This window comes from Phyllopteryx taeniolatus, chromosome 6, assembly GCF_024500385.1.
Source record: "Phyllopteryx taeniolatus isolate TA_2022b chromosome 6, UOR_Ptae_1.2, whole genome shotgun sequence".
NCBI classification, from domain to species: Eukaryota; Metazoa; Chordata; class Actinopteri; order Syngnathiformes; family Syngnathidae; genus Phyllopteryx; species Phyllopteryx taeniolatus.
Genome location: NC_084507.1, coordinates 12334163 through 12361232, shown reverse-complemented (window position 1 = coordinate 12361232; position 27070 = coordinate 12334163). Strand labels below are relative to the sequence as shown.

At 40.7% G+C, this 27070-nt stretch overlaps 1 protein-coding gene across 3 annotated transcripts in view; it reads right to left on the bottom strand.

The window, feature by feature from the left end:
* The window catches only part of LOC133479772 (endoribonuclease ZC3H12A), a 54013-nt gene that overhangs the window by 12212 nt on the left and 14731 nt on the right, over positions 1–27070 (bottom strand). The window contains exon 2 of one of the 3 annotated variants that reach the window (XM_061777150.1): positions 13455–13554. The gene's annotated coding sequence lies outside the window, so the exon portion shown is untranslated. Of the gene's footprint in view, positions 1–781; positions 2139–13454; positions 13555–27070 lie in introns of those variants that run through there. The other 2 variants (XM_061777148.1, XM_061777147.1) reach the window with 2 other exon arrangements.

The window sequence follows — 27070 nt, the reverse complement described above, 5'->3', positions numbered from 1 at the left end:
TTTTTAAAAAGCTTTATCTGACTTCAGCTGCTGTACATGTTAAAGGCAAAAATGGGTCGATTTCTGGTTCTGAGGGTGAAAAAGGACAGTCGATCCTATCTGCTGGAAGGCATCAGAGGACTTCTGAAGATGTTCTGCAGCTTGAGAAAAATAAACAAATACATCTTTTTTTTTTAACCTGTCACTACACCTAGCTAAACATTAGAGGCAAAATGGGTACATTTTTAACTAACAGTGAGAAGATCTTGGAAGGAGGAAGAAGGAGAAAACTCAATGTGGGCCTGCCATCTGCCTCGAATGCTTTGGATGTTATTTAACTATGCAGGCCTTGTAGCCAGTGCATACTTTTCCCGTGTTTGACAACCCTGTGGCAGACACACACGTCTTAAGAATTTGAACAATGTACCAAAGGCATGCACATTTCGCTCATACATTACTCTTTGCAGATTTGAATTGCAGGTATAAGCAGGCTGCCCTTTTTGAAGCCGTTTTATGTAAACAATGATAAAAATAACGAACTGAGAACAAGAGTGCTTGCAGCACAACCTTAGGCTTTACTGTACTTATAGTCACTGTTGGTTAAATAATAACTCCACAACACGCCCAGAAGAACTACTTTGCCCTTAATGCGCGTGTCCCTCTGCAAATATGAGCTAAACATTGTGCAGCTTTAAATGGACCGTTTACAACCTTGCTCAAGGTGACAAATTAAACGTTCACGCCCGGCCATTTCCTCTCCAAAAGTGTTGAAAAATTAATAAAATGACAAACTCAAACTTACCTTCTCAGTTTGATTATTTCCCACTCTGTCCGAGTGTTACTGAAGAGCCCTGACTGTGTCAAAGTACAGTGAAGTCAGAGTGAACAGCACCTTCCTCCTCCCACACTGCTCCCTGCAGATGTGGGCATGTTGGGCACAAGAAAATTTGCATAATGCGACTGAGTGCGTGTGCGTGTGTGTGGGTTTGTGTGTGCGTGTCTGAGTGTGAGAGAGAGAGAGAGAGAGAGAGAGAGAGAGATAGAGAGAGAGAGACAGAGAGAGAGAGAGAATGAGAGAGAGAGAGAAAGCGAGAGAGACAAAGTGGCTGACATTCAAAACCACACAGCAACACACCTTTCACTCAATTTGCATGCTTTAGGTTGCACCTAACCTGTTGCAAATAGAGGCCAAAATAATGTATTTTTCAAATTTGCATTTATATGAGCGCTGTCGCAGGCACGGTGGACAACTGGTTAGCACATCTGCCTCATAGTTCTGAGGACCGAGGTTCAAATCCCGGCCCCGCCTGTGTGGAGTTTGCATGTTCTCCCCGTGCCTGTGTGGGTTTTCACTGGGCACTCGGGTTTCCTCCCACATCCCAAAAACATGCATGGTAGGTTGATTGACGACTCTTAATTGCCCCTAGGTGTGAATGTGAGTGCGAATGCTTGTTTGTTTCTATGTGCCCTGCAATTGGCTGGCGACCAGTTCAGGGTCTACCCCGCCTCCTGCCCGATGATAGCTGGGATAGGCTCCTGCATGCCCGCGACCCAAGTGAGGAGAAGCGGTACAGAAAATGGATGGATGAGGCCTGTCAAACGTATGGCCCGTGGGTCAGAACCGGCCCATGAGGGTTCCAATGTGGTCCTGGGACTAGAGAACACATGAAGAGTACTTTTTCAATAAAAGTAACTGTTCTTGCTAAGTTTGCCCACTGGAGGTCCCACTGACGACCACTTAAAATACCACTTACCACTTCAATGACATTCCGAAATTGGCTGCTACTCAGGATTTAGACGCCTACTATTGAGACACTTGTGAATGCTAAAATATGTTTCAGGAGCAAAGTATGCCTACTTCATATAAAATGCTGTGCCACCTTTACAGTTCTGTGAAAATGAATATCTCCTGTAGAAATATTTCAAAACACTGAACGCTGCAAACTATCAGTCAAGAGGTTCAGTTCAAAAGACGGTTTGGTGGTACCCCTTTGTGTTTTTTCATGGACTGCAACAATGTATGCATTTTTCTATCTACCTGTACATTTAGAAGGCAGTGGAATAACTGCACCCTCCTTCTGAAAACTTCCCACTTTACTTTGTATGGTGTGATGTTCCAGTTGAGGTTGTCAAAATTTCCAAATGGATTTGGAAATGTATGTTGTATTTCTAGATCTTAAGATCTTAACAAGTTGGTTTATAAAATACACATGCAGTGAACATACATAAAGTATACAGATCCACTTTAATCTGTAAGTGCACATGTAAATGAAAACACTTATTCATAATATTGTTAAAATTGCACTCATGTTTGTTTAATATTTTTGATAATCGTGTATGTCCTTTTATTGGGTTTACAAGATCATTTAGGTTGAAAATGCCCATAATGTCCTTTTTTCAAGCTTTTCTAGTTGGTCTTTTTACACCTGGCAGTCGAAACGGACAGATTTCTCATTATGTAAATGAAATTTGCTCTGGTTGAATCGCTCATCTTCCCTAATGTAAATACGGAAAACAACTTCGGTCTGATTGGCAGTTGCCAAATGGCGATATCTCAGCAGCCGGGCCACGCATTCACAGCGATCTCGTGTTCATTTCATTCCATGTTGGCTTGTTTGTCCATTACTCACAAGTCACAGCCCCACAGAGGAGGGGGCGTGTCAAGTGGGTATTTTGAAAGCTGGTCCTGTTCAATCACGATAGAAATACAACATAAATTTCCAAATCCATTTGGAAATTTTGACAACCTCAACTGGAACATCACACCATACAAAGTAAAAAAAAAAAAAAAAATATATAATATATATATATATATATATATATATATATATATATAGGCGGCACAGTGGACGACTGGTTAGAGCGTCAGCCTCACAGTTCTGAGGACCGGGGTTCAATCCCCGGCCCCGCCTGTGTGGAGTTTGCATGTTCTCCCCGTGCCTGCGTGGGTTTTCTCTGGGCACTCCGGTTTCCTCCCACATCCCAAAAACATGCATTCATTGGAGACTCTAAATTGCCCGTAGGTGTGACTGTGAGTGCGAATGGTTGTTTGTTTGTATGTGCCCTGCGATTGGCTGGCATCCAGTTCAAGGTGTACCCCGCCTCCTGCCCGATGACAGCTGGGATAGGCTGCAGCACGCCCGCGACCCTCGTGAGGAGAAGCGGCTCAGAAAATGGATGGATGGATGGACATATATATATATTTTTTTTTCCCACACTATTTTTTGGTTCCCCCTTGAGGCTGCGGCGCACTTAGCAATTTGTAACCTGGCCCTGCTTTACAAGGTGTACATTCGCCTGAATGCAATGTAGGCAGCACGGGTTCATGTTCCACTCAGTCACGGTGTGAATGTGACAGTGAATGGTTGTCTGTCTCTATATGTGCCCTGCAACTGACCAGCAACCAGCCCAGAGTGCAGTCCGCCTTTCGCACAAAGTCATCTGGGAAAGGTTGCAGCTCACACGTGACTCTGGGTAACAGGTATACAAAATGGGTGGATGGATATTCTTCACAAAGATAATGCTGGGCAATCTAAGAGAGGAATTAATTTGACAATATTTATTGGATTACTGTGGTTGCACAATATAGCTTGTATTGATGTACAATTGTGCTGGATCATACTGCTGTCTTTATAATTACCGTCTTATTGAGCTAAATTGGACAAAATACAAGTTGTGTAAGGTGCAAGTGTATGCAAAGCTGGGGTCACCAACATGGTCCATGGGGCCCAAGTAGCCCACAGGCCTGTTGTAAAAATCACTCAACTGTAATGGGAACATGATTTCCTAGAAATGTTCTAGGAGTGATCATTCGAGGGATTTACAGAAAAAGTGTTGCATATTGCTAGTTAGTTAGTTTCCTACCATGTTAAATTCTTAAATAAATATTTTTTGTGAGAAATCATTAATATGCTCAATGTCTTTACATAGGTGATTATATTCATTATTAATAATAACAATTAATTAATTAATTAGCAAATCTGTTATATCAGAAGGGTGTATAAAATTGGTAGCCCTTCGCAATAACCACCATCCAGGAAGTAGCTCTCAGTTTCAAAAAGGTTGCTGACCCATGATATGAAGTGAACAAGCCATAGGATAAGTAGCAATAGAAAAGGAAAAAAATAATACTATAATTTGGGCATTCTACATTATGGCCACTAGATGTCACACACGCACCAATGCATCCCTGATGGGTGACCGCTGCAAACACCTGGGAGCAGATGGAGGACAAGCAAATATAAATAAATAAAGAGTGCATATTGCATGTATGTAACGCACGCTCTGTAAACAGCAATTGAGCTGGAGGCGTCACGCGTTTGTGATGCTGCTTTATGGCACCTGCGCACTTTGGCCAAAGGAATCAAGAGCTCTTGGCCTGCCACCTCTCAATCTAAGGTGTGTGCAGGCCTGCAATTACTGCAGGGCAATGAGCTGCAGCCAGCCACGATGACTTGGTACCAACACACACACACGCACGCACGCACGCACACACACACACTCAAACAGTTATTACTCAATTATTACGCAATCATTACACAGTTACTATTTGGACAGACAGACACACACACACAGACACTAAAACACACTCAATTATTACTCAATCATTACACAGTTACTATTTGGACAGACGCATACACACATGTAGAGACACGCACACACACTACCACATTGCCTTTTCATGTGTGCGATTTCCCAAAGTGTATTGTGAAGCGAATGAATTGCGTCACACTTGGCATGAGCATGAGCTCAATCTAGAAAAGCTCCATTCACCCTTCAGCGGCTGGGGTATCGTTAGGTGATTTATAGTCAGATTGTGCTGCGAGTCACTCATTGGCATGCAGACGAGCAATTGTCCTGGAATTGAAATGGGGAACCTCACAGCCAATCCGGGATGAGAATTGAGCTGATTGGGTACCGTGAGTGTGGTGTCGCCGTTTTTCCTTGATACGGCCTAAGCCAAGGCTTAACTTTTGTCCTTCAAGAGGAAGGTGTAGTTTGGAAAGGCTGGTTAAACTTCAGACACTTTATCAAACATTCATCCGAGAGCTCTTGGAAGAGCTCGACAGTTTTGTAGCACAACCCACCCCCTCTACCCCCAACTTTGTTCCTTTCATGAACTGTCAGCTGTCTGTCACAAATATTAATTTGTGTATGATTCAGCAAAGTAAAGAGATGGCGGCCTTTTAAAGCGGAGCAATCCATCTTAAAGGCGGCGATGTCAGAGTGATTCCAATTTAGCTGCGCTTTTGGATCAAAAAAGGAAATCAAGCGGCGCGGGTCCACCCTTTGTGCAGCCGGCCGTCGCGGCAAACTGTCAGTGACGAGTGCTTTCACACGCCGGCGTATATCCCGCACATTCATCTTGTTCAGTTATTGCTTCACACACCACGCCACTTGTCCTACATAGATGAGCAAGCTCAGCCCCGCCGACTGAGCGGAAAGGACGGAAGGGATTAAAAAAGACAAAGTTGATGGCGTTGATGGAAGGCTTTTAAGTCAAAAGGGATATTTGAACTTGCGTTGATTAGACGGGAAAAACCTTGGTGGTTTTCTGCATTTGTTTTCCTGTGCCCCCCCAACGGTGTCTTGGCAGTTGGTGTATTGGCCATGGACCTATTGCCCAGGTGCCATGTAGTCTCATTTGTCCTTTGCTTCTGAGTTTTTGCTGTTGTTCCCCAGCCACCCTTGTGTTCTACCCATCTGTGTCTAACCTTTGCGATTGGCCCTGGCCTTGTATTTAGTCAAAATTTAGGATGATTTCTTTCTTGTTCTTGCCCTTTTTTAATATACAGTGCAATATTCATACTGATTGCCTGCCTTGTGGATTTCTGCTCTTTAGTCCAGTGTTTCCCACCCTTTATTCAGACTAGAGGTTCAACAGTTACTCGATTTATCGACAACTAATCAATTATCAAATTAATCAATAGCTATTTTGATAATTAATTCATCGTTTAGAACCCTTGGTTAACTTAAAATTGTCCAAATGCTCTGATTTCAGCCTCTCAACAGTAAATATTCTCTGACTTCTGTATGTAGACCTCCATGAAAGCAGACTGATTATCTTTGTTTTAAATCAAAATAAGACACGTCATGATGAGAGTTGGATTGGACCCAAGAGCATACTGAGGCGGCTATTACCAAAAGAATCATTATTTGCAGCTGTAACATGAATAACCTGTTACTGACTTTAGTTAAACCTGAAGCAGCCTCAGAAGTCTTTATTTAAACTAGTAGCCTTTCGCATTAATCAGTACCCAAAAAGCTCTCAGTTTCAAGAAGGTTGGTGAGCAAAACATCTCTCCCTCTTGTGTGACATTGTTTAAATTTGGTTTATTTGGGTTTGTGTAATCATTAAACAATACCAGATCAACAACAATACTTGGTTAATAAACAGTAATTAAAAAATTGCAATACATTTTAATACAACATAAATCTGATTATTTGATTAATTGATTGACTAATCGAAAGAATAATCGATTCTTAAAAATATTTGATAGCGGTAGTTCTATTTTGGATTCCCATGTAAATCCAGAACACAGGAAACAAACAAAACTAAGGTCTTTTGTAAACTGCGCCAGGCAGAATGTTTATTTTCATCATAATTTACAGGTGTATTATTTAAGTGTACGTGCACTTTATTTTTTCATTGTGAATACAGAACTTTCGTGTTTTGTAATTTTGTACTCCATATACAAAAATAGGTTATTACTGAGCACATTTTATTTTCCGATCTATCTTACTGAATTGATAGATAGATAAAGAGAGAGAGAGAGAGAGAGAGAGAGAGAGAGAGAGAGAGAACTAGAGCTAGTTAGATCGATCAATTAATCGATAGATAGCATTTAAATCAATATCAATCGAATCAATCACAACCTAAAGAACAGAATGCAATTGCAATATAAAGAATTGAAAATCAAATCGAATCGTGAGGTTCTTAACAATACCCAGCCCTACCTGAAGGATTTTGCCCATGACTGCAACTCATGGGTGCCCAGCATGGCTAGGGGCAATCGGGAAAGGATCAACAGCGCATCACAGTTGCCAAATTAATCCAGCACGCAAGTCTCGTATCATCTGCAGTCCCCCATCACAAGCTCCCACTGTCTCAGAATCTTCATGTTACAAATTGGCCTCATCAGCTATCTCCGCACCCATCCACAGACGCGAGATGCTTTAAGATTGTTCTCCTCACGCAGGAAGGACAAACAACTTCTGCCATCTAGCGGAACACCATGTTACTATATGTCCCTGGTATAGATGTTGTTTACTGTTGAACAAGAGTAAACAGTACAACACAACAGGAGAAAATTTTTTTACTCATCAATTAGGTGAGATTGGAGCATTTCCAGCTGCATACCTGATTAAGTACTGAGATGCAGCTTGTGGCGCAACCTGGACACATCTTCAGTGATGTAACTTGGGTCACGGGGTGTTTCGGGTCTTACCGTCAGACGCCCTCACCCGGGTGACCCAGCTGGGGTGATGAAGCCTTGACTTGTGTCCATGTAGCGCACTACACCACACATCCACTCTACTCAATCAGCGCCAACATGTAGCCTTTTCAGAAGCTTACATGATGTTTTTCATGGCTCTTCACTGGTGCAGTCCGCAGATCCCTAGGAGTCCCAGGAACAGATATAGAGACTGTGCCTGCAAAACCCATGCTACCCACGTCAATGGCCTTAGAGCGGAACTTTCGGCCATTCTTACGACTTTCAGTCTCAGTGCTTGGCCTTCTTCTGTCCCTGAGCTTCCTCCATCCGATATTCCCAGGGGACAGTTAGAGCCAGTAGTACTACCCTCCTGCTTGCTCTGGAAATCGAGAACATGTCTGGCCAGAGTGTACCTGCTGAAATTATTTCTGGGAATCTCAACTGTCTACCAAGGTTATCCAGTAGTTGCCGGTCCCTTGCTGTAACAAGCAGGTCACCCTAAGAAAGGACATGGTCCACTTGGTGGTATGTTGCTGCTTGTTGTTAATGCCTGTGTAGACGTCTGTTACTGCCCGTAGCGCCTGGCAGTGGTGTCAACGATCTCTCATGGCACACTAATGTGCACACTGGTTGGGAATCACTGCCTTAGCCTCATTGTGTTCTAGCCACCTCCTGCCTAGCCTTATGTGCCGCTTCACCTTGTCTTGTATTTGTTATTGGGCTGAGAGTTTTTCACCACCTAAGGTGTAGGATTCTTTTTTTCAAACCCTCATTCACAGTTCCTGATTCCCTGCTTTGGCAGTTTTGCTGTTCAGATTCCCACCTGTCCTGTGTCTTGTCTTTGAGACTGTTCTCTATTTATACTTGTAGCTTCATTTGTACTTTGTTCCTCATCCACCTCCATGTTTTTACTCTTTAGTCAGTAGAGAAATAGGAATATCAAGAAGAATACCATCTTGTTTTGTCTTTTTCTAATCATTTTCTGCTTGCCCTTCAGTACTACCCACCTTGTCTTTGCATAGGTCATACATTAAGTCTCTGACTCTCTGTTCCATGTTATTGGATCTGAAGCCCTTGTTTGACACTTGATTGACTGATTGTGGGTTTTTGTTATTTGGTCTTTTGCCTGCCCCTTGTCTTTTATTCACCTGTGGCTAAGTGATTGTTGAGAGAGTTTAGATCTTTAGTTTTGGTGTACTTCCGGCTCCTAGCATGTACTGTATGTTTGCCTGCGTTCATATTTTTGCATTGTAGTTTACCCCAGTGTTCGACTCATAATCGTATCATTTCAAAATCGTATAATCTTTTTGGATCTGAGAGTATGTTGTACCCAAAAGTCTGTTTTATATTGTCGCATTATTTGCACTTTAGTCTAAATCCTTCTCGATTGCCTGCCTCAGGATTTTTGCTCTTCACCTTTGTTTTACCCACCTGTGAAACCATCTTTGCAATTAATCAAGTTAATTAAGTTCCTGCATTTATATTTATACTTGGCTGGTTCATTTGTACTTTGTTCTTGTTCTGTCTGCTTGGGTTGAATTTCCTGTGCTACATCAGCAGTCCCCAACCTTATTTGTGCTACAGACTGGTTTCACGTAAATCAAATAAAAACAAATGTTTAAACATATCATTACATTGAAGGTATTTGTTGTAATTCGTGGGAGCCCTGCTCTTTTTCTCTTCAATGAACCGGTCTCATCTTGGGTTAATGGGAGACAATAACCCCCAAAGTACGTTACTTTTTTCCACGCTACTCTACAATTTTTTGGGGGGGGGAGGGGGGGGGGGGCGTTATCGTCATTGCAGAAAATCTTGATTGACAAAGATAAGACGTTGGTAATCGAAGCAAGGAATTCAGTTTTTTGTGTCTGGATATTTTGCCTTGATTTGAATCCGGAACAGATCTCTGTTTGCCGAAGGATGTGTTGAAGGCTTCATTGCCTAATTTATGCGCCTGTCATCACATATTATGCAGAGCGGGCTTGGTGAGTGAGAAACATCTCGAGCAATAAACCCGTATTTAAGTAGGACTACTAATTTTGTCGTTTAATGCATCTTTCTTTTTCTTTGAAGCTGTACGCTCTTCTTCTTCTGTCTCATTATTTGACCTTTTACCATTTCCAAACCAGCTCGCCAAAGTCATTTTTACTCATTTTTTTTCCAGTCTGCGTGCTTACTTTTTTATACATCATATCACGTGACCAAGACAAGCAGTTTGACCATGTGCACAGAGGCGAAGATGGGTGCACCTGATTTTCAAAGCTTCTTTCAGATTTTGATGATCAATACTGTAAAATATTTATGTTCAGGCCTCGTACCAAATAGCCGCTGTTCAAAATGAGTTTCCCTTCTTCGCAGTGAATCTGTCATGAATTACTGCGGTGCTTTGACTTCCAAGTTTAAATCAATTCCATGACCACAGTCATAACTCAAAACACTATCTCAAATCATCTTTCCCTATTAAAATGAAGGTAAACGGCATCAACGTTTTTCAGCAATTGTGCACCTTCTGATGTGCATGTGTTGGCCACTGGGGAGGGCAGTAAAATACCGTTAGACAGATACAAATGAAGAAGAATTTCACAATTTGGTGGCTCAGTAAGCTGCACTAATATTCATCATTTTTGGCTGAGGATAAAGAATATATGGCTTTGAGTAATGTTATATTGTCTCACTAAATGTGCCGTGTTTCGATATCTGTTGCTTAAACTGTTGAAACACTGCCACATAGATGCTATTTGTTAGCCCGTTCATGGAATTTCACACTATGTTAACATCAAGCTAACAGACATTCAAGGTATAATTATTTTGCTTTATGTATAGTTTGACTGTAAACTTCAACTGAGAGTGGCAATAAACATCTCAAAGCCTCTTTATTGATGAATTGTTCACTCGTTACCAATTTGCTGCTGCTCGTGAAGTGAGTTAAGTTTGCTGCCACCATCTAGTGCTTGTGTCTCAGATCTTTTGTCCGCAAGTCAAACCAAAAAGATTGACGAAGGGATGGCTCGTATCTCGAAAAACTCAGATGTATGGTCACTCGAAATTCAAGGTATCACTGCACTTCCCTATTTTCATTCTCATCTTTGTGTTAATTTTTAAGCGTTTTTGCTGACACTGCTGGTAGATAATTGCTCAAATCAAACACACCGAGCTTCCACAACATCTCACACCCACACAACAACTGCTCCTTAATTTGATGTTAACGTGCTGGAGCCGGTTGTCGCTTGTTTAAAGATCAGCCAAACACGTCTACTCTATCCCTCTGAGGTGTAACCTCCGCAAGGATCCGCGGCACCTGCTGGAGTGCTCCAACCATGTTGTGATTAATTGCTTCTGTCAGCGCAGGTCATTCCGGGATAGCTGGCCCTTTGCATATTAGTCATGCCCAACAAAGACCCTCCACTTCCAGCTGCACTCGAGGTTGAATAAATACACAGGGGTGTGTAAAGTACGTACGTGGCCGCACACACACACATACACACATAGACCTAAACAAAAGCCAGTCCAGTGCTTAGCCCCGTGTACGACGGCCGTTCACGCTCAGGCAGCCCGGGCGACGCTCCAAGGTGTTCATTACTATTGATGGGAGAATGCACAATGAGAAGTGATAGCTGAACCTGCTGCAGAGTGTACAGTTTAAAAGCGAGCTTCTCTCGGCTAGCTGTTGCTGGGTCTTATTGAGAGGTGAAGCTGTAATGATTAAGGCACTCTCTGCCAGGATCCCAGGGAAAGAAGCCTGGAGTTTCTTCAGAAGCACGTGGCCGCGGTTCGCTTTCGCTATATACCGCAGTCGCAGCATTGCTGGAAAAATAACAGCATCAAAATTGAAAATCATAATGACCTCGCCTTCTGTGATAGTGTGTGTGTGTGTGTGTGTGTCTGTGCGTGCATGCGTGTGCGCGCACATGCCTTTCCAGACAGAATAAGCTCGATCTGCTTCATCTTTTTGAAAAGTGTGGCTATATTTTCAATCATTCAATAGGTTACAGACTGCAGAAACTAAGCATAGAATTCTACTTGGTTTATTATTGTTTATGGCACATTTAAAGGAGGGTTAATAGCACTCAATAAAAACTATTATTTTCATTTGATGTTATGTATGATTACTTCCCTCAGGGTTCCTGGTATTTGCCAAGTGTGCTGCCTTTCTGGTATTGAGCCCATTTTCAGATAACACAAATTTGATTTGGCTTAGTGGCGGTGCTGAATGAAAGATATACAGGTCAATATTATTCACGGCAGTTCTTTCGTGAGTTTTTCAAAAATGTTTAAGGCTTGCTATGAGGTTTTGTAGAATTGTACTTTATAAAATAAACGAGATATTTTGAAGCTGCGTGTTTAGGATTGTTGCGAGTTTCTGTGAAAGTGTTTCTTATAAAAAGCCCAAAATGTATGCCACTTGCTAAAACTTGACATATTGGCATTTATTTAGTTAAGCAGAGGCGGCGGAACAGCAGGGGCTTGGGGGTGCCAAAGTTCAGCACCCCCCAACCCCCTCAGCAGCAGCACTCCCTCCCTTTCTTTTGCCGTGCAGTATATTGTCCTCATGAGTATTTCATGAGTTTGTTGAAATGAATTCAATTGCAGACTATATACAATGGTTGTAAATAGTCAACTTGGTATTACGTATTCATAATTAGTTGGAGACGGGATAAAGATGGAGTGTTTAATTGTTTTTATTTCTTGATGTTGGGCGGCACGGTGACCGACCGGTTAGCACATCTGCCTCACAGTTCTGAGGACCGGGGTTCAAATCCCGGCCCCGCCTGTGTGGAGTTTGCATGTTCTCCCCGTGCCTACGTGGGTTTTCTCTGGGTACTCCGGAATTCCTCCCACATCCCAAAAACATGCATGGTAAGTAAATTGAAGACTCTAAGTTGCCCGTAGGTGTGAATGTGAGTGCGACTGGTTGTTTGCTTCTATCTGCCCTGCGATTGGCTGGTCACCAGTTCAGGGTGTACCCCGCCTCCTGCCCGAAGATAGCTGGTATAGGGTCCAGCACGCTCGCGACCCTAGTGAGGATAAGCAGTAAAGAAAACGGGTGGATCTTTTGTCTTGATGTAAACGTGGTTAACTTTTTACATTTTAAAAATGTTAAAACGTGCCTTAAAACATGACTTGTACAGTTAAGTTTTAATAAAGTTCTGGGACAGTTTGATTGGAACTGATTTCAAAATATTTTGCTGGTGTTGTTTGTCTATATTAATATTATGACACATAAGAATGTTAAAATGTTAACTAAAACACTGCATGTACAGATAATAAAGGTTTTATTGGACTGACAGTTTGACGAGAAGGGATTACTTCAGTTTTATGATGGCATCAGATTATTTCTCTATATTTCATTTTTCCATTTTCAACACCGCTTATCCTGGTCAGGGTCACGGAGCGCTGGAGCCTATCCCAGCTGACTTCGGGCGAAAGGCGGACTAAACCCCGAACTGGTCGGCAGTCAGTCGCAGGGCACATATAGACACGGACAACCATTCACACTCACATTCACACCGCCACTGAGTGGGAACTGAACCCACGCTGCCCGCACCAAAGTCAGGCGAGTGTACCGCTACACCTTCGCTATATTTTCATTATTATAATAGGAGTTTTTTTTTTTTTTTTTTAAGTATAGACCAGGCTGACCAGCATCCCGAAATTTATTGTATTCAATCGTCAAGGTTCCACTGCCATGTAATTCTCATTATGACCTACAATTTCTAATCTTGCTTTCAGTCAAATAACACCTTGCTTACCTGGAATGCAATTCCAGGTTGAACATGGATTGGAAATGCACAACTTTCTTTTCACCCAATATGAAAATAATTACAGCAGCAGGCAAGTCATGTTGTTTTATTTTCCTCTGCTGGGAGATGGGCCATGCTATGGAATTACCGGATAATTGCAAAAATGCAAATGTCAAATGACGCTTTCGGAATGTGAAATTTGTTGTTACGCGATATAGCTCGCAGCCATTCAAAACATAATGAAGCGAGAAAAGATAAACAGTTATCAGCAAGAAGTCAAGTAGAGTCACCGTCTTACTCTTACAAGCCAGGATGTCTATCGACGAATTCGTCAAGAAGGAACAACTCGACGAGGAGACGACGCCCAGGAAGTCAACAACAGCACCGTAAGGCAGCGTCTGGGCGGAGAAAGTAGCAACATTTCAATTACAGCGCTACATCTCGTCGCCGGGATTGATATGTCATTGCAACAATGTCCAATTAAAATGGGGTGAAGGCTTTCATTATTCTTTTATTAGACTGGCTGCGCTCGATGAGCGCAGAGAAACACATGCAGCACCCAGTGAAAGGTGAGAGCCTCTCAGGCGTGAAATGACTTCAGCGTGCACGCATAAAAATCGTTTCTATTACCCCACGGCCACCTTTATTTATTTTTTGCAATTACCTGTATTTGAGTGTGTACATGCGCGCGCACTTTGATGTTCTGACTCCACCGAGACATGAAAAATATGACTGTACTTATACGTTGGGTTCTTTTTAAATATGAGAATATGTATATTTTTGTGGTATGTTTCTAAAATAAAACATACCTTTGTTCATGTAGCATAAAATGATAGTCATACTTTATACTTCCCGCAATTGACAAGGTTTTTTTTTTCCCCAAATTTTTTTTTTCCTTCATAACATGTCACTCTGTGATGTGTCCACCACAACGTTTTTGAGAATCAGGGTCTTGGATAAATCATTCACTCATTGGATGGGTAGATTTTTACCAGTAAATGGCCTTCTTCAAACATCAGCAGGTGTCATATGATGCTGTGTGCAAAAGTGTTGCCAGTAAGTTACTGTAACTTGATAACTTGATTTTAGAAAAAAATATTCTGAACATAGAGCAAATGATCTGGGTAATATAAAGGACAATTCACATTGCATCAGCGATAATGCCAAAACTGAAAATTTGAAATTAGATGAGGAATTTTAAAGGATACTTTATGTTTTATCATGAGATTGAGTGATATTATAAGATTTTCAGTAAAAATTGGTCCCTTTGATTCAAAACTGTCACCCCATGACAGTCACTCTGTAAACTTTTTTTTTATTTTTATTTTTTTAATAGTTCTAAAAATGCCTGGTAGGAGAAATCAGCCATGCTCACAGCTGTTGTTTAATGCAGAGGGTCTAAATAACAAAAATCAATCAATTTTATGCACTTAAAAATATAAAATAAATGTTCAAGTAGTCACTAAAAACACAGAAATCATCATATAAAGTGTATTATAATTTTAATTTAATTTTGTGAAATTTCAATATCTTTAAAGCAACATTTCACAACAACTACAGCGCTATTAAAGAGGACATTTGTCCCTGTGGAGTGGAGTCCCATATGTACAAATATGGTCTATTTGATATTTTTTCACAAACTGGTACTATTGGTCTGTCCCAGGTCGTCTTTTATTTTTTACTTATTAATAAAAAACAATTTAAAGTGTTGAAAATAGCTTGAGAACAAATGTATTAACTCTCTTGATCGCTCAACTGTCTGAGAAGTGTTGTAAAACTCGGCCTCTTCCTCACTCTACGGTAGCCTCAAGTTTGAAAGTCTGGTTGGGTTTTTTTAGACAATGACGGGTGAAAATAGTCAGGTTTAGTAAACTTGAGTAAGCCTGTTGCGTTAAAAATGGATCGCTGCAATGTTTTGGTGCAGAATGGACAGGTCAGCCGTGAAAGTAAGTGTATACAGATTAATTTCTGCCTACATTACATTTACTCAGCTCATCCTTATATCTACTGCATCACTCACTCTGCCATTTTCAAGGACAACCCAGAAGTGTAATCATGTCAAAGCCAAAAGGTAAGCAGAGCTGCAGTGTTAGCATAGAGCTTAGCTAACACTGTTATCAACATTAACTTCTGATTTGGCCAAGTTGTTAACTGCTAAACAAACTGACACGTTTAATTTGACAGCTTGGTGATATAATGCTGCCTCCAAGAGTCAATCAATATATTAGATGCAACATATTAGATGAACCATTCATATGCAGTTTGGATGCACATCTCCTAGGGTTGGGAAAATTGTGAAATAAAGTGACAAAAATTTCGACCACACTGTGACAAGTGGATATTAAGTGTGCTGTAGATGCTTATCCTTTATTATTGTGACCAGGAGAATATCAGAGAACTTTTTGTAAAGACATCTGGGAACTGCTTCAAATTGTGCACAAAAATGCCTTATAGCTCCCATCTAACTCATTCACAGCTGTGAATATTTCTATTCTTCAACTGGAGTCCAACCGTTTACCGCCACTGGCGAATATATTCGTCAAGTATGTTTTTCAATGGTTAGTAGTGGAAGAGGGTATCTCCCAGCTTGTCTGTGAAATTCAGGTTTGTAAACCACTGTAATAATGAACAGACACCAGTAGACGGCGGCCTAGAGTTGCTTTAGATTAGAGATCAGCTCAGCTTTTGAGTAGAAGATAAAGAGCCAGAGTCAGTGTCACTCACAGCGCATTTCTTAGTTGAATATCTGAATAAATAAATGATAATTTTGTCACCAAAAGCACTTGCTGCTGTTGTTTTCACACTGTAGTTTAAGGTGTCACAAAAGTAAAAAAAATATTACCAATGAAGTCACTGTTCCACTTGAGAAGATTCTCCTCACACCAATCTCTTTTTCTCTGCTTGTTGCTCAGAAACCAGTGTTTTTGGTGAAACCAACCCATGTTCTACTGCTGATTACTAAATAATGGAAAATGCTAGAAACAAAGATGAGAGTCTAATCTTTCTTTGGGTAGGTTTGTTGCTTGTTTTGTCACAAAACACAATATTCTATGGGTCTTGAAAGATCAGTCAAAATGCTCTAAAACAGCTGCTAATATGGGGAAAAACTTTACTTTGAAAATGGCTGACAGTAACGGAGTTAGGAGAAGAAGAATATAAAGCCGAAGTTGTGTAAAGTGTCATCGAGGTGAGTGCCTTATTGTTTTTACCTTTTAACAATTGTGATCTTATTTTTACACTTGTATGACAGTTATGAATGTCAAAGCGCAACCTAAACAAAAAATTGCATTCAACCTTCCATTGCATTCAACCTTCCATTGCAGTTTTAAATCAGATGCAAAATCAACTGCAAAAAGAAGTTATACCTCAAAAAACGGAAGTGCAGTAACAACGGTTGCTATGGTGACGTGAGCTGTTAACTGAACTCTGTTGAACTTTATTGTTTCTTCACAATTCCTTCCCCCCCTATATCAACGGACCCGCGAGACTGCGGTGGCATAAATTGTTCATTTCATGGTGCAAAATACATAAATTAATAAATAAAAAGTTTGAAAATAGAGTGAGTTCAAATATCCCCCTTTTGGTTTCCCACCTGGATAACCCCCGTCGCTCATCATCAAGCAACCACGGGGCAAATGGAGGTTACTGCTGTCACTTTGTCACGGTTCTTTCTTTCTTTCTTTTTACCTCGGCAACATTTGCTAAGATGACAAGTTCTCCACCTTGCCCCCACCTCGCGCCGGCAGGGACGAGTGCAGAAGGTGAAATTTGTGTCACTGTCGTCCCACCTCCTCAGTTGGGTTGCAAAATCATGTTCATGGGAATGAATGAATAGGGACTGTTAAAAGTATTATACAGTCGTTCCCCGACCAAACCCATAACTTGTACACTTGTATCTCAAATCATCTTTCCCCATTGACATCAATGAGAATGCCATTAATCCATTCCAGCCTCTCACAGCCAAAATATTATTTTAAATAGGGAAAATAGCACTCTATAATATTTCCCTTATAAAAAAAAACATGTTGTAATAACATAATTAAATACAATGTAAAGAATTAAACAGTTTGTGCATACTGATGAATACATTATGCTGCTCACCCCAGCTGGGAGGAGTACAATACAGACATACAGATAAACACGTAGACAATCACTCTTTGGTAACCTGCAGTTATATAAGTTGTTCATTGCAGAGGATAAAGAATATATGCTTTTAAGTCTTGTTATATCGTATGTGTACATGTGTTGCTCCATGTTTGTGTTCAAATATCCGTGGCTCAAAGGGTTATAACACAGTGACACTGATGCTTTTCATTAGCCTGTCTATGGTGCTTCCTATTATGTATTACATTTAAGCTTAGCAGACTTTCCTAAGGCAAAGTTTAGTGGTTGTTTTGTGAACCAGTGATTCTCAGTGTAGTACGAGTAACACTAGTGGTATGCAGGTTCCAACCATCAAACACATTAGATTGAAGCTTGTAGCAATGCATACAGGATGTTTCAAACTTTTTAAATCCAGTACAGTATAATTTTTATTTGTCCAGTACAGTACATTTTTCAAGTACAGTTGAGTTATATTTAAGCACATGCATTTGCATTTAATCTTTATAAACTGGTTTTAAAAATGTATTGAAGTACATTTTTTATTGAACTTTTATTTGTCATTTACGTTTTAAAAAAAATTGTTTACTCTTATTTTTTAAGAGCAGTGTTAATGTTCAAACTGTGCATAATGCTGCAATGGATTACAATCAGGAATATACCTATTAAGAATAAAACTGCTCTCATTTTTGATGAACAGTTAGGCTTACTACATTATTGTATTTTGATGTTTGTCATTATAGTGGTACTTGGAGAGCCAAGTATTTTTTTTTTAGATGGTATTTGGTGTAAAAGGTTTGAGAGCCACCAGTGGTAAATAATTAACAACTGGAGACATGGGAAAAACATTTTGTCGTCACGGCTTTAAATGGAGCGCTTATGGAAAAGGAATACAGCCCGTGGGGTCTCTTGTATTCCCTGACCCGGTCCAAACTCACCATTTCTTAAACGCATTGATGGAATGCATAAAGGCCAGTGGAGGATTATGTATATGTGTATTATTTATACATAAATCGATGGCGATTAGTATGTGGATCAACAAACGTGAAAGAGAAGGCTCTAGCCTTCCGTTAGTTCCCCGCTGAATGATGCTGGGGAACAGAGCTCGAGTGCGTCACAATGCTGGAGAAGAAGAGAAAAAAAATAGAAGAAGAAAAGGGGGAAAATGTAGCGCGGTTGAATGTGTGCACTCCCACTCCATCAGCTACCTCCTCCAGCTACCACATTGGACCTCATTATCTCATAAGTGGCCACCAGGGGTACGAGCTGCATCTGAATACATTTACGCAACTGCATCATCTTCCTGTGCACTTTAAAACGGCGCAACACCTCTTTGAATCCTTATTTCCCCCTTCTTCAAGATCAGTTTTCTGGATTGTGCTCATCACGTCGTATGGCAGCCAAAGTTGATTACGCCTTAATTAAATTCCCAGGATAACTCGTGGTAATTCACTTTGACTTCTTCCTTAAGACAATCATTGAAAAGAGAAATTAAATGTGTCATAGCGCAAAAAAAGGCATCTGTATTTCTTGTGAATGTTGTAAAATAAATAAACATACATTATTAAGCAATTAAAGAGGATAATTTGAAAAACATATTGCAAAAGTATTTCAAAGAGGTCTTTGATGTTATTTCATCACAATACCAGACAAGTCCAAAATGTTCACATAACTTATCATGCTCTGTGAATATAAATTTATAACAGGCGAGTGTACTAGAACTACAGTCTCTTGAACTAACCCCAGCCATTTGAAAGCATTTTGACTGATCGTTCAAGACCCGCAGATTGTGTTCTGTGACAAAGAAACCTTTACATTTTTAAAACCTCCCCAAAGAAAGAGTGGACTCGCTTCTTTCATCAGAAGAACCTTTGTATCTCGCTCTTTCCGTTCTTTAATAATCCGCACTAGTACATGAATTGGTTTGACCAAAAACACCTGTTTTTAATCAAAAAGCGGAGAAAACAAGCTTTTTGTGAAATGAAACTGACTTTATGCTAATATTTTTATGCTTTTGTAAGGCAAACTACAAAACAGTTAAAATAGTACTGAGAAAGGGCTTTTGGTGGCAGTAATTATTTATTTACAGTTAAACAACTATGAAAAACACATCGTGAGCGATGCTGAATCACTGCATGGCTCGAGTCGAATGTCAGAGGCTTTGTTACATGCCGTTTGTCATTCACTCCATGAACTGTATCATCTTTTCTCACAATCGCAACACACTTTCTATGAGCTACCGTGATACATACTCTATTTAATCCATACATATACAGACTCAGTTTGAGTGTGAGGTGCCTAAACATGTCGGACCACCAAAGTGACAGCATTTCTCTTCCTCATAATGGACATGACAAGCTGTGATACACCCCCTAATCTTCATCTTCGACTCAAAAGATGTCCTGATCTCAAATCCAAAGCGATGCGATCCCGCCATCTACAGGGATATGTTAGTCATTACAGTGGTTTACAAACCTGAATTTTCCAGACAAGCTGGGCGAGACCCTCTTCCATGCCCACCGGTTGAAAAACCTAATTGACAAATATATTCATTGGTGGCAGTCAACTGTTGGATTCCAGTTGACGAATGAAAATGCCCACAGCAGTCAATGAGTTAACTTAAATGAACCCTTAATCTTAAATCTTCAAAGGTAGAGTCAAGTCACATTGCTTGTCAGTTATCTACCCAGGTTTCTCAATTGTTTTTTGTTGTTGTTGATTTTATAGAATATATGAGCGTATGAATTTTGAATTTGATGTAAGCTGTTCTGTATGTCAAAAGACTGTGTAAAGATGTGTTCGTAAAGGTGGTATGTAATTTAAGTTAATGTGTCAAGTGATTAGAAAAACATTCTAATATCCATCACTTTATTCAAAACGGCATTATTTCAAATTGACAATGCAGAAAATGGACAAACATAAATTATGTTTCAGTTAGAATCAGTCAGAAAATCATCATCATCATTATTTTCTAAAGTAAAAGCAGATGTTTGCAAAAGTCTTATTTTGATTCAGCACAAAGATAAGTAGTCTGATTTCATGAAAGACTACAGAAATTTACTGGTGCGAGGCTGAAATTCTGAGGAAACAATGTTTTGGTGGCTGGAAATGCAAACAAATTTTTTTCAAAATCTGTGCCAGTACATCACAAACCCCTGCAAAAAAAAAAAAAAAGAATGGTAGTCCACAGCAGTGTTCCAGAGTTTATGCTTATAAGGTTTTTCCAGCAAAGTATACATTTGATGTGTAGCTCGCGTGCGGCTTTGTCTGGGAGAACCACCACATCGCCACCTACTGGCACCGCATGTGCATTACAGCATGTTGACAGGGAATCAATTAAAACGATTTGTACGTGGAACTTTTCAAAAAAGCCAAGAAGTTCTTGCTTTTACTAGGTTGTTGCCCTGTAAACGTACCTTTGAAAATAGTATCATAGCAACACAAATAGCAAACGACAATTTGTTTGTCCTGACACTCCCATTGTTCACATTCCTGCAGGCAATTGTTGTGTTCGTTTTTGTGATGCTTGTTATGCATTTGGCCATTTCCGTTATTTTTCAATTCTGAAATGATTCACGACTCTGTCTGGGCCATAAATTCGCCGTTGATGTTGTTTACCCAGTTGACTGTTTCAGACAAAAAAAAAAACAACTGTCATTTATTTTGGGAAAAAAACAAGACTTCCCTCACAACAAATGTTTCAATGTATTTTTTTTTAAACGTGATTTAGTACTGGCGGCATGGTGGAAGACTGGTTAGAGCGTCAGCCTCACAGTTCTGAGAACCCGGGTTCAATCCCCGGTCCCGCCTGTGTGGAGTTTGCATGTTCTCCCCGTGCCTGCGTGGGTTTTCTCCGGGCACTCCGGTTTCCTCTCACATCCCAAAAACATGCATTAATTGGAGACTCTAAATTGCCCGTAGGTGTGACTGTGAGTGCGAATGGTTGTTTGTTTGTATGTGCCCTGCGATTGGCTGGCAACCAGTTCAGGGTGTACCCTGCCTGCTGCCCGATGACAGCTGGGATAGGCTCCAGCACGCCCGCGACCCTAGTGAGGAGAAGCGGCTCAGAAAATGGATGGATGGATGGATGGATTTAGTACTGATGAACTGGATCATTGGTTGAGGGAGTTGCCTAAAGGCAGATTGTTACTGGTAGGCCATTCAATTTCGTGTAATCGGCACTCAAGATATGGTATTTACATTTGCCATTTCCAATGTGTTCTAATATTAACAATACTTCTTGTATATCTACAGATAATGTATTTCGCGTCTACCTTTTTATCATCCTTACATTTAGACCATAATACTGTGAGCCAAGATAGAGTACATCATACATTCAGTGGCATTTTCTGGAATGTACATCAGTTGCAGCTGCACAGGGCATCTTTGAGGGGGGCGGCAACACACACACAAAAAAAAATAAATAATAAATGCTACATCATTGGTGTTTGTATGGGGAATTTGCACCCTCTTGTGGAGTTGCCGAGGTGTCGCACGGGGTGCTATTCAAAACAACTTTTCTCATCATTAACTATATCATGTTTATTCTGCTCATCTAAAAATAGATATCATAGATAAATTTTTACATTATTATTCGATTTTTTTTATTTTCATCCCCATGTCTTCTGGGTGGGACGGCGCCCTAGTGCCCCCTCTTGACCAGCTGCCACTGATGCTAGGTTGGTTGGCAACTATATTATCCCTTGGTGTGAATGCTTGTTTGTCTATATGGGTGTACCCCGCCTCTTGGCCAAAGTCAGCTAGGATAGGCTCCTGCACCCGTGACCTCAATAAGGACAAGCGTTATACAAAAGATGTCGTTTTACCTTGCTACCGATCATTAAAATCAACCTGAATGACTCCGTCCTCATTTGGAGACGTTTTAAAACAGTGACCAGTACATACACAATTGTCATAGCCATTGTATCTACAGTTACAATAGATAGATTCAGACTGCTTGGAAAGCAACAAAGAGGGGAGAGGGAGGGCCAACTGTGGCCCCGAGACAGAGCCTCTGTCACAATGTCGCCAAATGCCGGGCTGATTTCATGCTTGAGGAACCCCAAAGAAAAAGACAGTGGTGTCACTTCCACGCAGTGCTACCCCCAGCCATCTGGGGTCGCTCTGCTCTCAGCCAAAACTGATGCCCAAAATACTCAGGCTGCAGCCGGCAAGGTTTTGGAGGGAAAATCAGAGCGGGTTGGTGGTTGTTCAGGGGGGAAATGACACACTGAATGTGGACATTTTGGGGAAGGCAGATTGAACTGAGCAAATTAACCAAACACAAGACAGATGGACGGACAACCAGCAGGAGCAAAGGGAATGAATGACAAAAGTGAAAACAAATGAGATCGGAGGCCACGGAGGGATTCCAGTTGCATCCTGTCTCTCTTTTTTTAAAAATATTTTTTTTAAAACTTCTTGGGGAAAAAAACATTGAGAAATTTGAATCCCAACCCCACTGTTCCCGCCTTATATCATCCTCCGGGACCCAACGACGGGGTGGATTAGTCCATCTTTTATTACTTGGAAAACACAGCCAACAGTCCTGTCTGCACATCAATCTTTCACCGTATATTCTCCAGAAAGATGCCCCCTTGTCCTCTTTTCAAATTCAGTCATTTCTTTATTTCATTCTTTCTGTTCTTCAATGTCACTCCCCAGAGAACCGGACAAAAAGTAGAGATACATTAAAGATGAATAGATCCTCCCAAAGGATTCTTTGTTTAAAAAAAATTCAATGAATTTTTTAATACGGTTTCATTGTCTGCGCAATTTTCTGTGTCGGTTAATGTTAATGCAAAGTGATAGTTAAGTGTTTTTAAGGGGGGCACTGGTGGGTTGACTTGGGTTCTGTTCGCACTTTAAATGGTAACTATAAGGGGTCCCTGGTTTACGATGTAGTGAAGTTCCTATGACGCAGAGAGAATATTGTTCATACACTGAAAGCTATTTCTAATATTCTGTCAAGTGCTGTTAGGTTGCCGGCACGGTAGTCGACTGGTTAGCACATCTACCTCACAGTTCTAGGGACCGGTGTTCAAATCCCGGCCCTGCCTGTGTGGAGTTTGCATGTTCTCCCCGTGCCTGGGTGGCTTTTCTCCGGGCACACCGGTTTCCTCCCACATCCCAGCCCACGACCCTAGTGAGGAGAAGCGGTACAGAAAATGGATGGATGGATGTTGTTACGTTCGTGAACATTTCGTTCAGAAGAACGAATCTTTTTAGTGAACGAACTTACCCGAATCAGTTTATGAAATGATTTATTCTTTTAGCTTGGCCGCCGCGTGGCGAGTGAGTTGGCTGTGAGCGGAAACGGAAGTGTTGAAGCATTCTGTTCTGTCACTCACTTCTGAATCTCCGGCGAATGACCAATGAGCAACCAGCGTCAGGCAGCGCCGTGCAGGTGGGGGAGGGACTTAAGTGAACTGAGTGATTCGTTCAGTGAACTGGTGTACTGAGGAACTGTAGAACTGATTTGTTCGTTGAACTTATCGTTCGCAATCCGTTAGACACTAGTGATTCGTTCGTTGAGCTTCTTTGTTTGGGATCCGCTAAGGAGCAATGTACTAGTATGATGAGTGATTCGTCCTCGCGGAGATAGCTTTCACTAGCAGCTTCAAGCTAACGGCTAATTTTTGAGTCAGTCAAGCACACATATTGAAAAATAAATGTAAATTAATAATAAATGTATATACATACACATACATATCATTCCCTCTGTGTCTTAATCTGATTATTAAAGCTTTTTATTTCATAATAATAATACATTAAACTTATATAGCGCTTCTCAAGACACTCAAAGATGCTTTCCACTAATCAGATGACAATAACAGTAAGGTGAGTGAGCAGAAAGCCCGGCTGGCGGGGGCTGGTGTCAGCGACGCTGTCCACCGCAGTGGAATGCAGAAAAGTCACGCCGGCTGGCGAGAGCCTAGCTGGACGTCAGGGGACGCGGAAGGATGGTCGGTAGCTGTATCGATTTTGGCGATGAAAAAGGAGTGTTCCTGGGGCTATTAGTTATTTACCAATGGCTCCAAAATGGATTGATATTATTGGAAATGAATGCCAGTCATTTTCTTGAGCAAAAAATACATACAGAGAACTTGTTAGTGAAATATTGACCATCTGGATGCTATAGGTCCTTTAAGTGTCTACCTTATTTGAAAGTACTGTAGATCACTGCTACACAATAAAAGTTTAAACACATTAAAAGCTACAACTTCCTTAGGATTGGTGTCAAATCGCTTTCGCGATCTCAAAAAGGAAAGAGTGAATATTTTATTCTTAGTTTTTTATATTACAACCCCAATTCCAATGAAGTTGGAAGGTTGTGTTAAACATAAATAAAAACAGAATACAATGATTTGCAAATCATGTTCAACCTATATTTAATTGAATACACTACAAAAATATTTAATGTTCAAACTGATAAAGTTGATTGTTTTTAGCAAATAATCATTAACTTAGAATTTTATGGCTGCAACATGTTCCAAAAAAGCTGGGACAGGTGGCAAAAAGACTGAGAAAGTTGAGGAATGCTCATCAAACACCTGTTTGGAACAGCCCACAGGTGAACAGGCTAATTGGGAACAGGTGGGTGACATAATTGGGTATAAAAGGAGCTTCCCTAATTGCTCAGTCATTCACAAGCAAAGATGGGGCGAGTTTCACCTCTTTGAGAACAAGTGCGTGAGAAAATAGTTGAACAGTTTAAGGACAATGTTCCTCAACGTACAATTACAAGGAATTTAGCGATTTCATCATCTATGGTCCATAATATCATCAAAAGGTTCAGAGAATCTGGAGAAATCACTGCATGTAAGCGGCAAGGCCGAAAACCAAAACTGAATGCCCGTGACCTTTGATCCCTCTGGCGGAACAGCATCAAAAAAACGACATCAATGTGAAAAGGATATCACCACATGAGCTCAGGAACACTTCAGAAAACCAATGTCAGTAAATACAGTTCGGCGCTACATCCGTAAGTGCAACTTGAAACTTGACTATGCAATAGCAAAGCAAAAGCCATTTATCAACAACACCCAGAAACGCTGCTGGCTTCTCTGGGCCCGAGCTCATCTAAAATGGACTGATGCAAAGTGGAAAAGTGTTCTGTGGTCCGGCGAGTTTCAAATTGTTTTGGGAAATTGTGGACGTGGTGTCCTCCGGGCCAAAAGAGGAAAATACCCATCCGGACTGTTATGGACGCCAAGTTCAAAAGCCAGCATCTGTGATGGTATGGGGCTGTGTTAGTGCCCATGGCATGGGTAACTTACACATCTGTGAAGGCACCATTAATGCTGAAAGGTACAGACAGGTTTTGGAGAAACATATGTTGCCATCCAAGCAACGTCTTTTTTATGGACGCCCCTGCTTATTTTAGCAAGACAATGCGTGTTACAACAGGATGGCTTCGTAGTAAAATAGTGTGGGTACTAGACTGGCCTGCCTGCAGTCCATACCTGTCTCCCTTTGAATATGTGTGGCGCATTATGAAGCATAAAATACGACAACGGAGACCCCAGACTGTTGAACAGTTGAAGCTATACATCAAGCAAGAATGGGAAAGAATTCCACCTACAAAGCTTCAACAATTAGTGTCCTCAGTTCCCAAACATTTATTGAATGTTGTTAAAAGAAAAGGTGATGTAACACAGTGGTAAACATGACCCTGTCCCAGTTTTTTTGGAACGTGTTGCAGCCATAAAATTCTAAGTTAATGATTATTTGCTAAAAACAATAAAGTTTATCAGTTTGAACATTAATTTATATTGTCTTCATAGTGTATTCAATTAAATATAGGTTGAACATGATTTGCAAATCATTGTATACTGTTTTTATTTATGTTTAACACAATGTCCCAACTTCATTGGAATTGGGTTTGTACAATAAGAGATGTTCAGAGAAAAAAACACACAGAAGCAAACTTATTCTGGCTAAAATGAATCCTTCATGAATTGTACCCTTGAAGCCAAGTGCCCTCAGGACTCCGCCACTCACATTATTTTAAGCTTCCCGGGGGCAAAAAGAAAAGAATGAAGTGACTTTTCTTTTTTTCGCTCAAAGGTCAGTCATTTAAGTGTTCCCTCTGTTTATTTGAGGAGTAAATTAACTTTTCATGCAAGCGCTCACTCTTTGCCAACAGATATTCCAGTGTCTGTGTCGTATCCTGACTGATTATCTCTGGATTTTGCCTTAATTTTTTTCTTTTCTAAATTTGGATGCTCCACATTCCAGTCGACACCGTCGTGGGATCTGAGTGCATACACACTCTTATACACACACACACATGCTGACACTGAGGTGTTCCCGATCTATATTTGATGGAAAGCACACATATCAGTGATATGAATACAATATGAGGAACACACTGAGCCACTCGTATTCAGGCAGTGTTTCCAGAACAGCTTCCTAAACAAACGAGAAATGGGCTAAAAAGAAAAAAGAGAACAAGGTATTGTAAATCATTAGAAGCAAACACTATATTAATTAAGTTATAAAAACAAGGTTCAAAGTAACAAAGAAACACAGGTCATAGCACATAATGTAAGACAAAAGCAGCAACAACTGAGAGGAACTGACAGACTGAAAGAACGCAGGGAACTAAATACCAGCAAACCGACGAGATAATGAGGCACACCTGAACAACACACGTGTGGCTGGAGAAAGCTGATTGGTTGGCAAGGGGTTGACAAGAACAATTGGAAACAAAAACCTAATGAGCAGACAATACATGAATATGAAAAAACAAAACAAAATTCATCAAAATAAGGACAACAAAAGCACAGATCATGACAATCATTGTCAAAA